The 12,573-nt window shown below is 35.7% G+C and overlaps 1 long non-coding RNA gene across 1 annotated transcript; it reads right to left on the bottom strand.

The window, feature by feature from the left end:
• Positions 1-1,938: 1,938 nt before the first annotated feature.
• On the bottom strand, positions 1,939-7,890 carry LOC149065127 (uncharacterized). The gene is made up of 2 exons (XR_016195674.1): positions 7,723-7,890; positions 1,939-2,546 (listed from the first exon to the last, which is right to left on the bottom strand). It is a non-coding gene; the product is annotated as an uncharacterized LOC149065127 (long non-coding RNA).
• Between the last annotated feature and the right edge of the window lie 4,683 nt (positions 7,891-12,573).

Here is a 12,573-nt window from a genome sequence, read left to right as displayed (position 1 = left end):
AACCTAGTTTCCACGTCAACCTATAAAAGTTTTACAGAAAACTATAGCTGAAATTGTCAAGCTTGTGCAAACTTCTCAGAATAAAAGAAACAACATTCACTTCATATTCTAAAATAGGTTAGGGGCCATTCAAGTATTACGTAAGCAGATTTTTTTTTAGCCATTTTTGAACCCCTCCCCCCCCCTTGTAAGCAAAATATCGTCAGCAGCTTAGAATATTTCATATCTTCAAAAAAGGTGGTTGATGACGTAAGCAACCCTCAAACCTCCCCCCCTTGTCATCCAAAAGTCAGCAAATCCGAAACCCCCTCCCCCCTCGACGTAATACTTGAATGATCCCTTATGGAAGAGTTCTCATTGGATTATTTTTGTGTGTGTGGAATTATTCTCTCCCCCCCCCCCCTTTATCTCTTGATTGAGGTGTATGATCTCCCACTCAAATATCGTGATATGACCACGGTTTGGGAAATCGTAAAAAATCTAGGGACCAGAACAACATTATTTCCCTGAGAAAATTAGGTGCAAAACAATGTTTTTTTGTTGTTTTTTCTTCTGCTTTTAAAAAACATCGTGACTCCTTCCCATGTTCCTACATATGCGGGTATAAGTTCCAAAAATTTTAAATAGTTCTCGGACTTGAATTTAAAAACCAAATCAAAGGAAAATTTAGGGACCAATACCAATTCTTTTGTCGCCATGGCGAGCTGGGATTTTACGAACCCTGATTAGGACATATTCTCGTGTGTGTGTGTGTTAAGCTATTTGCTTTACACTGCCAATTTCATTTGAAGTCTCTTCAGAATGAATCAGCTTTTGCTTCTTCAGATGAGAACTGGTTAGAAATTTCTGGTAACAAAAATCGCATTCATGTGGCTTCTCCTCGTGTGCACACTTTTGTGTTTGGATAAATTGCTACTTTGAGAAAATGTTTTACAACAGATATCACACTTGTACGGCTTCTCTCTAGTATGGACCCTGCGGTGTAATTTTAAATCGCCTACTTGAGAAAATGTTTTACCACAGATTTTACAACCATGTGGCTTCTCTCCAGTGTGGACCCTTTTGTGTGTATTAAAATTGTTTGCTCTAGAAAATGTTTTACGACAGATATCACACTCGTAGGGCTTCTCTCCAGTGTGGACCCTGTGGTGTACTTTTAAATGGACCAGTTGAGAAAATATTTTACGGCAGATTTCGCATTCGTGTGGCTTATCTCCTGTATGGACTCTTTTGTGTCTGTTTAAACTGTCTGCTCGAGAAAATTTTTTACTGCAGATATCACACTGATGTGGCTTCTCTCTAGTATGGACTCCGTGGTGTGATTTTAAATTGCCAAGTTGAGAAAATGTTTTACCACAGATTTCGCACTCATGTGGCTTCTCCCCAGTGTGGACTTTTTTGTGCCTATTTAAATTGTTTACTACGTGGAATGTTTTAAAACAGACATCACATTCATATATCTTCTCTACAGTGTGGATCTTGTTGTGCACTTTTAAATTGCCTATTTGAGAAAATGTCTTACCACAAGTTTCACACTCGTGCGGCTTCTCTCCCGTGTGAATTATTTTGTGAGTATTTAAATTACTACTCTGAGAAAATGTTTTACCACAGACATCACATTCATGTGCTGTCTCTTTCGTTTGGACTTTTTTGTGCATATTCAAAATGCTGGAGCTAGAAAGCATTTTACTACAAATATCACAAAATGTGGATGTTATAATAACCTACAAGAGAAAATGTTTTACCAATGTGCTTTCACACTCATGGGATTTCTCCCTAGTGTGGAATGTTTTGTGTTGGTAAAAACGTCAAATGTCAGAAATTTTTGGACTCCACTATGGGCCCTTGATTTGTTATTTAACGTGCCTACTCGAAAAAAATATTTACCAAAGAATTCCCATTTGTGTTGCTTCTTCTATGCATGCATTCTTTTGCATGCATCACAATTATATGATGCCCCTCACGTGTGGAAAGTTTTGTGTACATTTGCATTTTTTGCAAAACAATTCTTTTCATAAAATTCACATTCATTTGGCACCTCCTCAAAGTCAATTTTTGTGTGCTTGTTTGTAGTGTTCATCTGATGAAATGTTCTTCCACAGATGTGGCTTCTTTTTTGTAGATTTAAAAATTACTGATTTACTAGAGATATCCTGCTGATGGGTTTTTTCTACAGTGTGCGAGTCTAATATTTCATTTGAGTCTAATACTTTTACGGACACTGGTCTAAATCATTCTTTTCAACAATGTTCTTCTGCAGCACTAACACTTGTGTGAGTTTTCGAATTGATCAGAAGCTATAAATTCTGTCTAAATTAACATAAAACTGGTATCACCTTTATCCACATCATCTTCATTATGTGATCTCGCAGATGATTCACCCATACTATTAAAGATGCGTTGGAACGGACAGCAGGCAACCAAATCTCTTATAGTTTCTGTGATTCATCTGAACTCTGACGTTTTTTAAAAAAATTCTCTCAGCATATCCTTTTGAAAGCTTCTGCTGTTTTATCCTGAAGATTATGATGAGAATCTTCGATTACCTGCAAAAGAAAAGTACATCATCATCACAAAGTCTAAATCTATTATAATCAAGGTTGGCAAGGTTTTGGTCAATAGGATAAAACCCTTGGTATTTACTTAGCATTAGTATAAAACACCTGCTTCAAAAACCATACAGGAACAATAAAAATCAACGTAAAGAGATAATGGGGCCATATTAATAGAAAGGAAATGATTATACAAACAAAAGAAAAGGTAATAGCAAAACCTTCAATTCGTATTAATAATGATTACCTTTTACTTGCAAATAAATCCTTCTAATCTACTACGAGTAAAAGGTGAACCGGAACCATTCATGCTGACTCTTTGGATGCACGATGATATTGTACTACGTTACCGTTCATGAATACAAAATAACAAGAGTTACTGAATGCGTAGCACACATGTCGACATCATATATCGTTCTCCCACGTATAAAAAATTCATCTATGAGCTATAAAAATGTAGATTGTGGCGCACAAAGGTTCTCAGCCACAAAGGGCCCCCCTCCCCTAAGAGGGGAAGTTCTCTCGACTTTCTCTCCACTGACTTACATGATCGGCTGACATTGCACACGAAGAACTCGAAGCACTTTTCTTGAGGATTTTGGCAGTCTTTTCCTTTAATCAAACTGGGCTACATGACGTGTGATCCGAGATACGTTTAAGGTCACCTTAAATCTGGCACAATCCAGATAGAACGACTACTACCCAGGGAGCTCTGGCGCAGTCAGGCATCAGCCTTTTGCCCGCTGTTGGCATCTCTGGTTATTGGTGCCTGTCTGTCGCATTTCATTGTGAATGTATTTTTGGAAGATACACATTGTTGTTCTTAAACTTTGAATGGATATCTCGAAATTGTTACTAAAAATAGATTTCTCCATTCTTAGTGTGGGGCAGAACACAAGCTGGGGAAATATACACCTCTCTCTTTTGCAAATGTTGATCACAAATATAAGGGGTTTTGACAAATTAGGGGCCGTTCAAGTATTACGTAAGCAAATTTTTAGCCATTTTTGACCCCCACCCCTCCTTGTCAGCAAAATTTCGTCATCAGCTCTGCCCCTCTGAATCCTAACTCATATTTTTATAAAGAGTTGGTTGATAAGTTGGTCATAAGCCATATCCAAACCCCCCTTCCCATCAAAAGTCAGCAAATCGGAAATCCCTCCCCCATCGATAATGACGTAATACTTGAATGGCCCCTTACATATAAATATAAGATCCATGCCATAGGATGACATGCTATCTCGTGAGGAAAAAAAAAGAGAGATTTAAAATATATATTCTAATATTAATATATGTATTTTTGAATAAAATCAATTATTTTGTACATAATATTGCATCGAGGATTTTTTTTTTTTTTGAAGGATCGGGTTGAGGATTTTTCTAACTAAGGCATCGATTACCTCGAGGGCTGTTTTAATGATTTCTTAATAGTTCTACGCCAGTCTCATTCAAACGAGTTCATATATATTCATAATACTGCCACTACCATCACACCATTGCTAACCACACAACTCCATAATTGAAATAATATTTTTTGAATGGGTGAAGTAAAAGCGCACAAGCATTTCATGTCAAATAAGTATTTTGGAGGGCATAAAATATTTTTTTTGATACGGAGGTTGAGTAAGAAACAAATTTAACTTTTCCTTCGTAACATATATTTTTTAACTTTCATGACAAGGTGTCGTGTTACTTCAATGATGTCCTGATTGTTATTGCGGAAACCCTTAAAATGTTCTTCTCATAGAACAAAATTGCTTGCATGTATGCTTATCTATTTTTATGATTTGAATACATTATTTTTGGATATATTAAAGGTTGTGCATTTTATGGATTGAGACATATTAATTACTACTACAGTTGATTTCTTAGATTTCTATTCAGTCCAATCAAGTATTCATATAGTGATGACATTACCACTACCATCACACTATTTCTATCCACACCATTTCTGGGGAAGTGCATATTTGAAATTATTATGATTTTTTTTGAAAGGTTGATGAATATGAATTTCACGCATTTCATGTCAAATATGTATTTTGGAGGGGGTAATAGGTCTCCCATAGAGTTATGATAGGAACCCATACAGTTCTGGTTTATTTTTTTATTTTTTTTGAGCACCATGATTTTTGTATAGCAACACTTCACCTTTTTTCCCCCCACAAGCTGCCTCTGTCTAGCCAAAAATTTGTCTTTTCACGAGTTTTCAGTCTACCTCTGACTAGCCTCGAAACTCGATTCTGCATTTTATTTTTTTGTTTCCATACCACACATCCATGCATGTTAGGCCACACACACACAAATTTGGCCGAACAAAACATATAGAAACGTATACACAAACAATTCAATAATCTCCGTACTATGCATTCTATTGTTTTCACCACTTCACTTCTTCCTGATTACCATGGGCATCATGCTGATGCTTGAAATGAATGTATATTTTTTGCTAGCGAATTGCATTCATGTCTGCGCTAAAGTTATGACATGATATCATGATACTTCAGACCATTTATTTTTCTCCCCCCCCCCCCATCAACACATATATACATGATTTTTACACGCTGTTGTCTCTTCACGTTATTGTTTTTTGCTCACCTTTGCACATAAATTTTTCTCATTTGATCACACTTGCACACAAATTCTTGGTGGTTCATATTCCACTCACATTGTCTCGTTTCCTGTATCGTTCTTCACACTCATGGTTGCATTCGATTTTGCACTTTCTTTTCACATCCACACTTTGCAAAATTCCCATGCACACAATTTTTTTTTTGTTCACATTCTACATTGTTTTGTATTGTGTTGATCTACTCACTCGTGTAAATGTGGTTTTGCATACTCCCATCCACACCCACTCTGTGTGCAAAATCACAAACACCCAATTCTATTTTTATTCACATCTGCACATTGTTTTGTTTAGTATCATCTTATTCATGCAGATGGTCATGTGATTTTGCATACTCAATCACACACACACACACAACTCTTCACGTTCACACTTTGTTTTGTCTTGTAGTCATACATATCCAGTTGTGCATATGGGTTTCACCATGAAACCCTGAAGAGAACGAGAACATGTGAAGAGAATGAGAGCACATGAAAGTTTCACATGTTCATACTTAAACTCGTATGCACACAAATTCATCTTCCTGCGGTTCACACATTGTTTTTTGTTTTGTAATGTCCCACACGCTCACTTTTGTATGTGGTTTTGCATAAGCTCACCTTTTCTCACACTCTCCTCCATGCAAAATTCACATATAAACAATCTCTTGTTTTGTTTCCACTTCACATACATTGTTTTGCCCTATATACTCAATCATGGATTTGATGTTTACATGCTCTGGTTGGTTGTTTTGTACCTTCACAATTTTCAAATTCACACACACACTGTTTTGTTTTTGTATTTTTTTATACACCCAATTATGTACATGAGTGTGTGCACTCCCCTCTATTCACACATCGTGCATTTGCATCCACGCAAGTTGTATTTCCTTCATGTTTCACACACAACTGTCTGTTGTCCTACACATTTATTCATTTCTGCAAACATTTATCCATCAACTATTTCTGTTCAAGAATATATCTTACCGCACTTTGACACTCAAATGTACAGGGTGTGCTGAAATAATGTAAACATAGAAATATGATGTTGAGGATACCTTTTTTATGCTCACGTATTTTGAACATGTATATTGAAGTGTCTGTATGTAATGAGCTTAGGAGCTCATAAGAACAAGGTGTGCCAAAATAATAGTGACATGACTTTTTTTAGTGCAGTGTGATAGGTTTTCACGCTCTCACATCCTGAAACGAATGGTCATGTATGTATAAATGTACTCCTCTTAACTAAATTTTGTTGGCCCTGCTCTTTAATGTTGAATAAAGCTCTGCTCTTAACGTAAAATAATCGCTCTGCTCAACTTTAACAATATTTTTTCCTTTTCTTCAAATCATATTGGGTGTTCAAGAATTCCCCACCCCCATTTTTGTTTTTTTACACAAAATAGCATGGGGAAAATATCATATGTCATATCAAAGTGCATCCAAGCATTTTTTCACCTTTCAACTTTCCCCTTATATGTGTTTAATAAAGATAACGTTTAAATGTACTCCCTATCGATTTGGCCCACTTAAGTTGTATCTGTTATCCATTAACCATCTCTTCTCTTCCCCCCTTTTCAGTTTCCCTCATCAATTTAATTCCTCCGCCATCTCAAACAATTCAACACTTTTCTTATTTTGAAGTGTCGTTACATTTTTTTGCCTCTGAACTGCAAAAATGCTTCCCGTAACAACAGAGTGGACAGAAATGTTTAACTGAGAGAAAGATCTTTCAAATATTCTAAATAGACTATATATGCAAACAAGCTTTTGTTTTTTCAATACAGTAGAGCGGTGATTGTCCGAACTCCAATTATCCAAACACCATATCTCTCTCAATTGTTTTTTAGATTTAGCATGCAAAATCCAAAACATTCCCCGATTAGTGTATCGTTGGGAGCAGTAACAAGAGAATAAGGGCTTGGAAAAATGAGGTGAAATCAAAGCTGGTTAAAGAGTATAGCTTTGTCACTGCTATGGAAAAACCGGTCGCTAACTAGCACCACTATCAGCAGAGGGGCGAACTACAACAAGGAATTTTTCCCCTCTCGCTCACCACCGGTCTTTCTCACAATTTTTCATTTCCCACGTGCTCGCTCTTCTATCATCTTCGTCGTATTTTAAATTTCATCCTTAAATTGTATTCCATTTTCAAAAAGCCCTTATAAGGGCCAATTTCTTCCTCGAAGTTGAAGTTATATTTGTTATTTTTTAATCGTTCTTTTGTTGTTTTTTTATCGTTACATTTGTTGATGTTTTTGACGTTATTTGAAATGGCAAGTGGTGGGACATTGAATTATTGTTGCACCTTAGGATGAGAAAAAAGTTCAAGAACTGAAGAAGCTCATTTCTTTCGCTTTCCGAAAGACAGCAGGTTAGCTTGAATTTCGGCCAGTAAAAGGACCAAAGCTGGTTTTAAGACATCATATGTATCGTAGTGGAGGAGCTAGCCTTGAAAGTGGAGGGTCAATCAAAATACACATGAATGTGGCTAAGTCTTTCCTCGTCCATTCACTACAAAGGGCTCGAGAGTGTATTGTGACAACCCTATATTTCATCTACTGACCTGTTATTGAATGTGAACTTGACCACGAATGCATTTGTCCAAGGAATCATAGAATCCACGCCAAGGAGGGATCCTAATTAAATCCCCCCCTGATGACCATTTATGACCATTAAATGCCCCTTCAACGATCAAGAGCATGATCCAAACAGCAATACCCGTCGGGTAAACATCAACGGCCCTAACCAAAAATCAACTCCCGAAACGGAATAAACAAAGGAAAAAGTTCGTAGTTTTGAGATTTTTTTGAAATACTTTTTCTTCAAGTGACGTCACCGTCTTCTCATTTCCCTCTTGAGCATTTTTTTTTATTTCCACACGTTCCCATTGAACTTTCTTCAAAATTATTGTTAGAATAAATCTAATTCAATTTTCCATTCTACAGTACGAGCGCCATCTTTCGAGAAACTGCTCATCATGGAATTACGTAATGGATTTACGATAATTTTCGGAAAGCGTTATGATGAAACTCATATTGCATTTTCCTGTTACGATTCACTCATAGCAGACGAGCCCTGAGCTATAAGCATTTGTGTACGCTAAACGGGGAAGAGGGGGGGTGGCAAGCCGAGATTATAGTGTTATTTTGCAGGAAAAGACGTAACACCCCTTAAGAAAAAAAAATTGACCCTCCCCCCCCCCCCTGAGAAAATTCTGCGTACGCCTATGGCTATAAGGAAAGTGGAGTGAGGACTTCACGAACCGTCCCTACGCGACCGCATTACACCCTTTGGAGCGAAGCGAGCAAAACATTTCCTAAACGTGTTAATGCAATGAGGCAAGTCCTAATACGAAACCTACGCATTCCATTTTTTTTCACTTTTCGGCCAATAATCAGTAGTGTATTAAAGGGGGTTAAGCGGGCTATAGCCCAGGGCAGCGAATTTTGGAGTATAGAAAGCGGGGGGGGAGAAAAATTTGTGTGTGTGTGTGTTTTTTTTCTTTTTAATTTACGTTTCGTAAACGTGTGGAAGTGTCATCAAATGCGTCATTTCTATCGTAAATAATATATAATTATTAAATCATATTGTTTATTTTTGCTTATTTTTTATGTTTTTTCCACGCAGATTGGCGTTTAAGTGAAAAAAGAATATGATTGTCTAACCTCTCCTCATATGACGTTTTCGTGAAAAAAAGGGGGCGGGGACAAATGTAGAGCTTGGAAGAACCCATATTTTTGTTAATTGTATACAGCATTACAAAACTATATTCGGTTATAAAAGCAGGATTACCAAAAAAATGGAAAAAAGCTCCTCTTCATTTTACACTTTCCCGACGAAAACAAAATAAGAAAATATAGCTACTCATTTCTGATAAGTTCATATGTTTTATATTTTGTGAGATATCATTCTCTTTAATGATAATTTATGAACAATCGCCGCAATTCATTCTTTTGTAATTTGGAATCCACTGTAAGGGAGTGAATATAGTGCGTCTGTATTTCCGATTCTGGAAACCCGATGTTCATTTTCGTTTCAAAAAACAATTTCTAAGAGATTGACCTATTGAATCACATGATATTCAACTGTCAATTAATTTCCGAAATTAAAAATAAGCATTTAATAAATTTCATATCAGAAATGTGTGGCCTTATGGTAAGTTCATAAACAAAATGTCATTCATATACAGTCAAACCTCGTTAGTGCGTCACCCGGTTAACACGTCACTCCGCTTACCGGGTCACTTTTTGGAAATCCCAATTGTCCTGAGGCAGGAATTGACACAGCTATGGCTTACTCCGTTTAATGAGTCACTCCGCTTACTAAGTCATATTTTTGCTCTCCCAAGAGTGACTCATTAACGATGTTTGACTGTAATTGATTGTTCTTCCCCCCCCCCATCCGATACAGCGACGTATATGTTCATGTGGTGATTATTCCAAGAAATGCGGTACTGTATTAAACTACATGTACCGCAATAAAAAACGTACTCAATGAAATATAGAAACAAAAGACCACAATAAAATATATGTTAGTTATTGCTCATTTCGTTTTCAATTGTAATAAAAAAAAATTAATTACACTCAATAAATCCCATAGTAATTAGTATTTAGAATCAGTTTAATATAATAAATTTTATTATTCGTAGAATTGAAATTTTGGAAAATTGTCTGGAAACTGATGAACATGCCAAATTTCGGAAACCATGAAGTTCCGTGATGCATTTTTGGTCACTGATTTTTAACGTGTTTTGAATATCACGTAAAAAATATTTCACGAAAATTGATGTCGGTATAACAGAAGAAAATCAATAAAATATGTAATATTCAAACCTTTTAAATACTAAATTAACTTTTCAAAGAATTTTTTACGCAATCTATACTATTATTAAATTCTTTTATTATGTAGCTTTCAATATAAAAGTAGCATAGGGAAAAGAACAAAAATTAAAGGAACAAAAAAAGCAGTTTAACTAATACGAATTTCCTTGTTTACAAGTATTTACTGAGATATTTTAATTCTGGAAGGAAAGCGACAAAAAATAATGGACAGCGCTTCTTTCTCAACTTTTCTCCGATTTTTGAATTCCGATATCTCTGCGAATATTGCACTTAGAAACGTGGAAATTTCTTCGTTGGCATCAGAAGTGACAGGGCAATCACTTTTTGATTCGGTTTTTGGGGACAGGTTGTCCATATAAAAAGTTATTATTTTTCAAATTTTAATAACTACACAACCCCTTGAAACATGAATGAATGATGTGTCTGAAACTCCTGACTCCGCACGTTTACATTCCGCAAGAATTACTAATATCTGCCACCGTTTTCATGCTATTACCATTTTTAAAACCGTTAGGCGATTGTAGGCCACTGTATATTCAAGTAATGCAAGCATTCAAATCACACGAGCGCACACAAAACACTGGCGGCCCCCATCTAGAATTTTAATTGATCCGCGAAACAATTTTGAAAAGCATTTCATTATTTCAAAATACACTTTAGGACCTGCGGTTAAACATAATATGTAGGCCTATAGATATTATTGAATTTGTTGCTAGACTATAACCAAGTACGCAGAAAGTATCTCGGCACCATTGATTGGTGCTGAGATGCTTTCATATTCGACTGTATGCACCATACATTCGAATTAAATTTATCAGTGGTTTTCATCTATGTTTAGACGCCTGCGGGCCGGAGGTTGAGCACCCCTTTCCCCCCCCCCCGCCCCCGTTGTATGGCAATCATTATGGATCGGAATAGGATACGAATACAGGGCAGAAAAGTAAAATTTAGACGCAACTATATATAGTACCTCTTTTTTTTCTTTTGTTTGTTTATGATTTATTAGTAATGGCATGGAGATGGGGTGGAGGGAGGGGGTAGTAAAAAAGTTAGACTGAAATGGGTGGGGCGGGGGGTGGCAAAATTTGTATAGCCCACAGGCGGCAAAAACGTAAATACGGCCCTGCCAATAATTATGAATTATTCATCTGAATTTTTTTTTTATAAAATTAATACTTACTTTCGTATAACAAAAATGCCTAAAAGCTAAAAAGGAACTCTTTTTTTCTTTTTTTTAAATAAAAAAACAACATATTTTTCTAATATTACGTTTTGCATTTTGGTGGAAGCTTCCACTTCGAAAAAATTCGTAGCGGTTGAATATTTCCACGAATTAACTGCTCAAAAAAGAACTTTCAATGCAAGAAATTAAATAAAAATTAAAGAACAATTTACAAACATGTTCACGGAGCATTATTTGAAATATTAAAATCACAATTCACAAGAGCAATTATTTGTTTGCTATCAAAAAAATAATTACTTAGTTACAATGCAAACCTCGTCCAGTATTTTATAAAACTCTAAATTTGAAGGGATTTTCCCTCTAACATATGCAATGTTCACAGCATATAAGAAATTCTTTAACATTTTCATTAGCTTTATTTTCATCACGACTCTAACAACTGTCATGCTTTCTCACATTGCAAGGATGCCAGAAACCAACGCCTTTTCCTCTAATTAGGACTTTGTAATATTACATACATAGCTTAACAGTAGTCAACACATTTACGGCCGTATTCACCAACATAGTGTGTGATTAAATTGTCATTAAATAATCCTTATCACACTTGAGGGGTGCCAGCCATCCCAATTCAAAATATTTTTTTCATATATCAGACATTGTTGTGTTTTGCATATGTCTCGTTAACACGAGGCTTCCAATTAACTGCCCCATGCCTATGCGTTAAGACGACCCTCCACTCTGAAAGGTTCTGTTCGGACAAGAATTTCGAGTCTTTTAGAAGAGGGCCCCATAAATTGATTATGTATTGAATATATTGAGCAAAAATGAGTGAGTGACCTAATCACAGTGGTGTGTTTTGCGAAAAACGTGGTCAAAACTATTTACTCGCCTTGAAATTTGTTGCATATTCTTGAAAACTGTTTGGAACAATAAAAATTATGCTTTTTTAACGGCAGGGCGCAGATTATATGATTAAAGGGATTTTAAGGATATGAAATGGATAAAATATATGTTTGCATTATTGCTATTGATAGAATTGCGATAAAAAACATAGCATGGATTTGTTCATCATCATATATACGACATTTGCATTGCAGTAACATGTAAGAATAATGCTGAGATGGATCAAAAAACTTATAATAACATAAAAATGCTGCATAAAAAAATTAATTAAGAATTCAAAAAGAAATAAAAACAGGAAATTCAAATAAGCATAAAACGTAATTTAAACACAGAAATTTATGATAAAAGTTTGTAATGGATGGAAAAATGTTTCTGGTCGTGGTCTAGGTGTAAAATCTTATGTTCACTGCTATATATTAATTTTGTATCATAATATTATAATCATAATTATGATTTATTAACAACTAGCTATAATAGACGACGTTGC

Source organism: Pholcus phalangioides, unplaced genomic scaffold (genome assembly GCF_987345545.1).
Source record: "Pholcus phalangioides strain wild (caught in Gottingen) unplaced genomic scaffold, Ppha-v1.0 ptg000041l_1, whole genome shotgun sequence".
Classification (NCBI taxonomy): domain Eukaryota; kingdom Metazoa; phylum Arthropoda; class Arachnida; order Araneae; family Pholcidae; genus Pholcus; species Pholcus phalangioides.
This window is presented reverse-complemented; position numbering and strand designations above follow the sequence as displayed.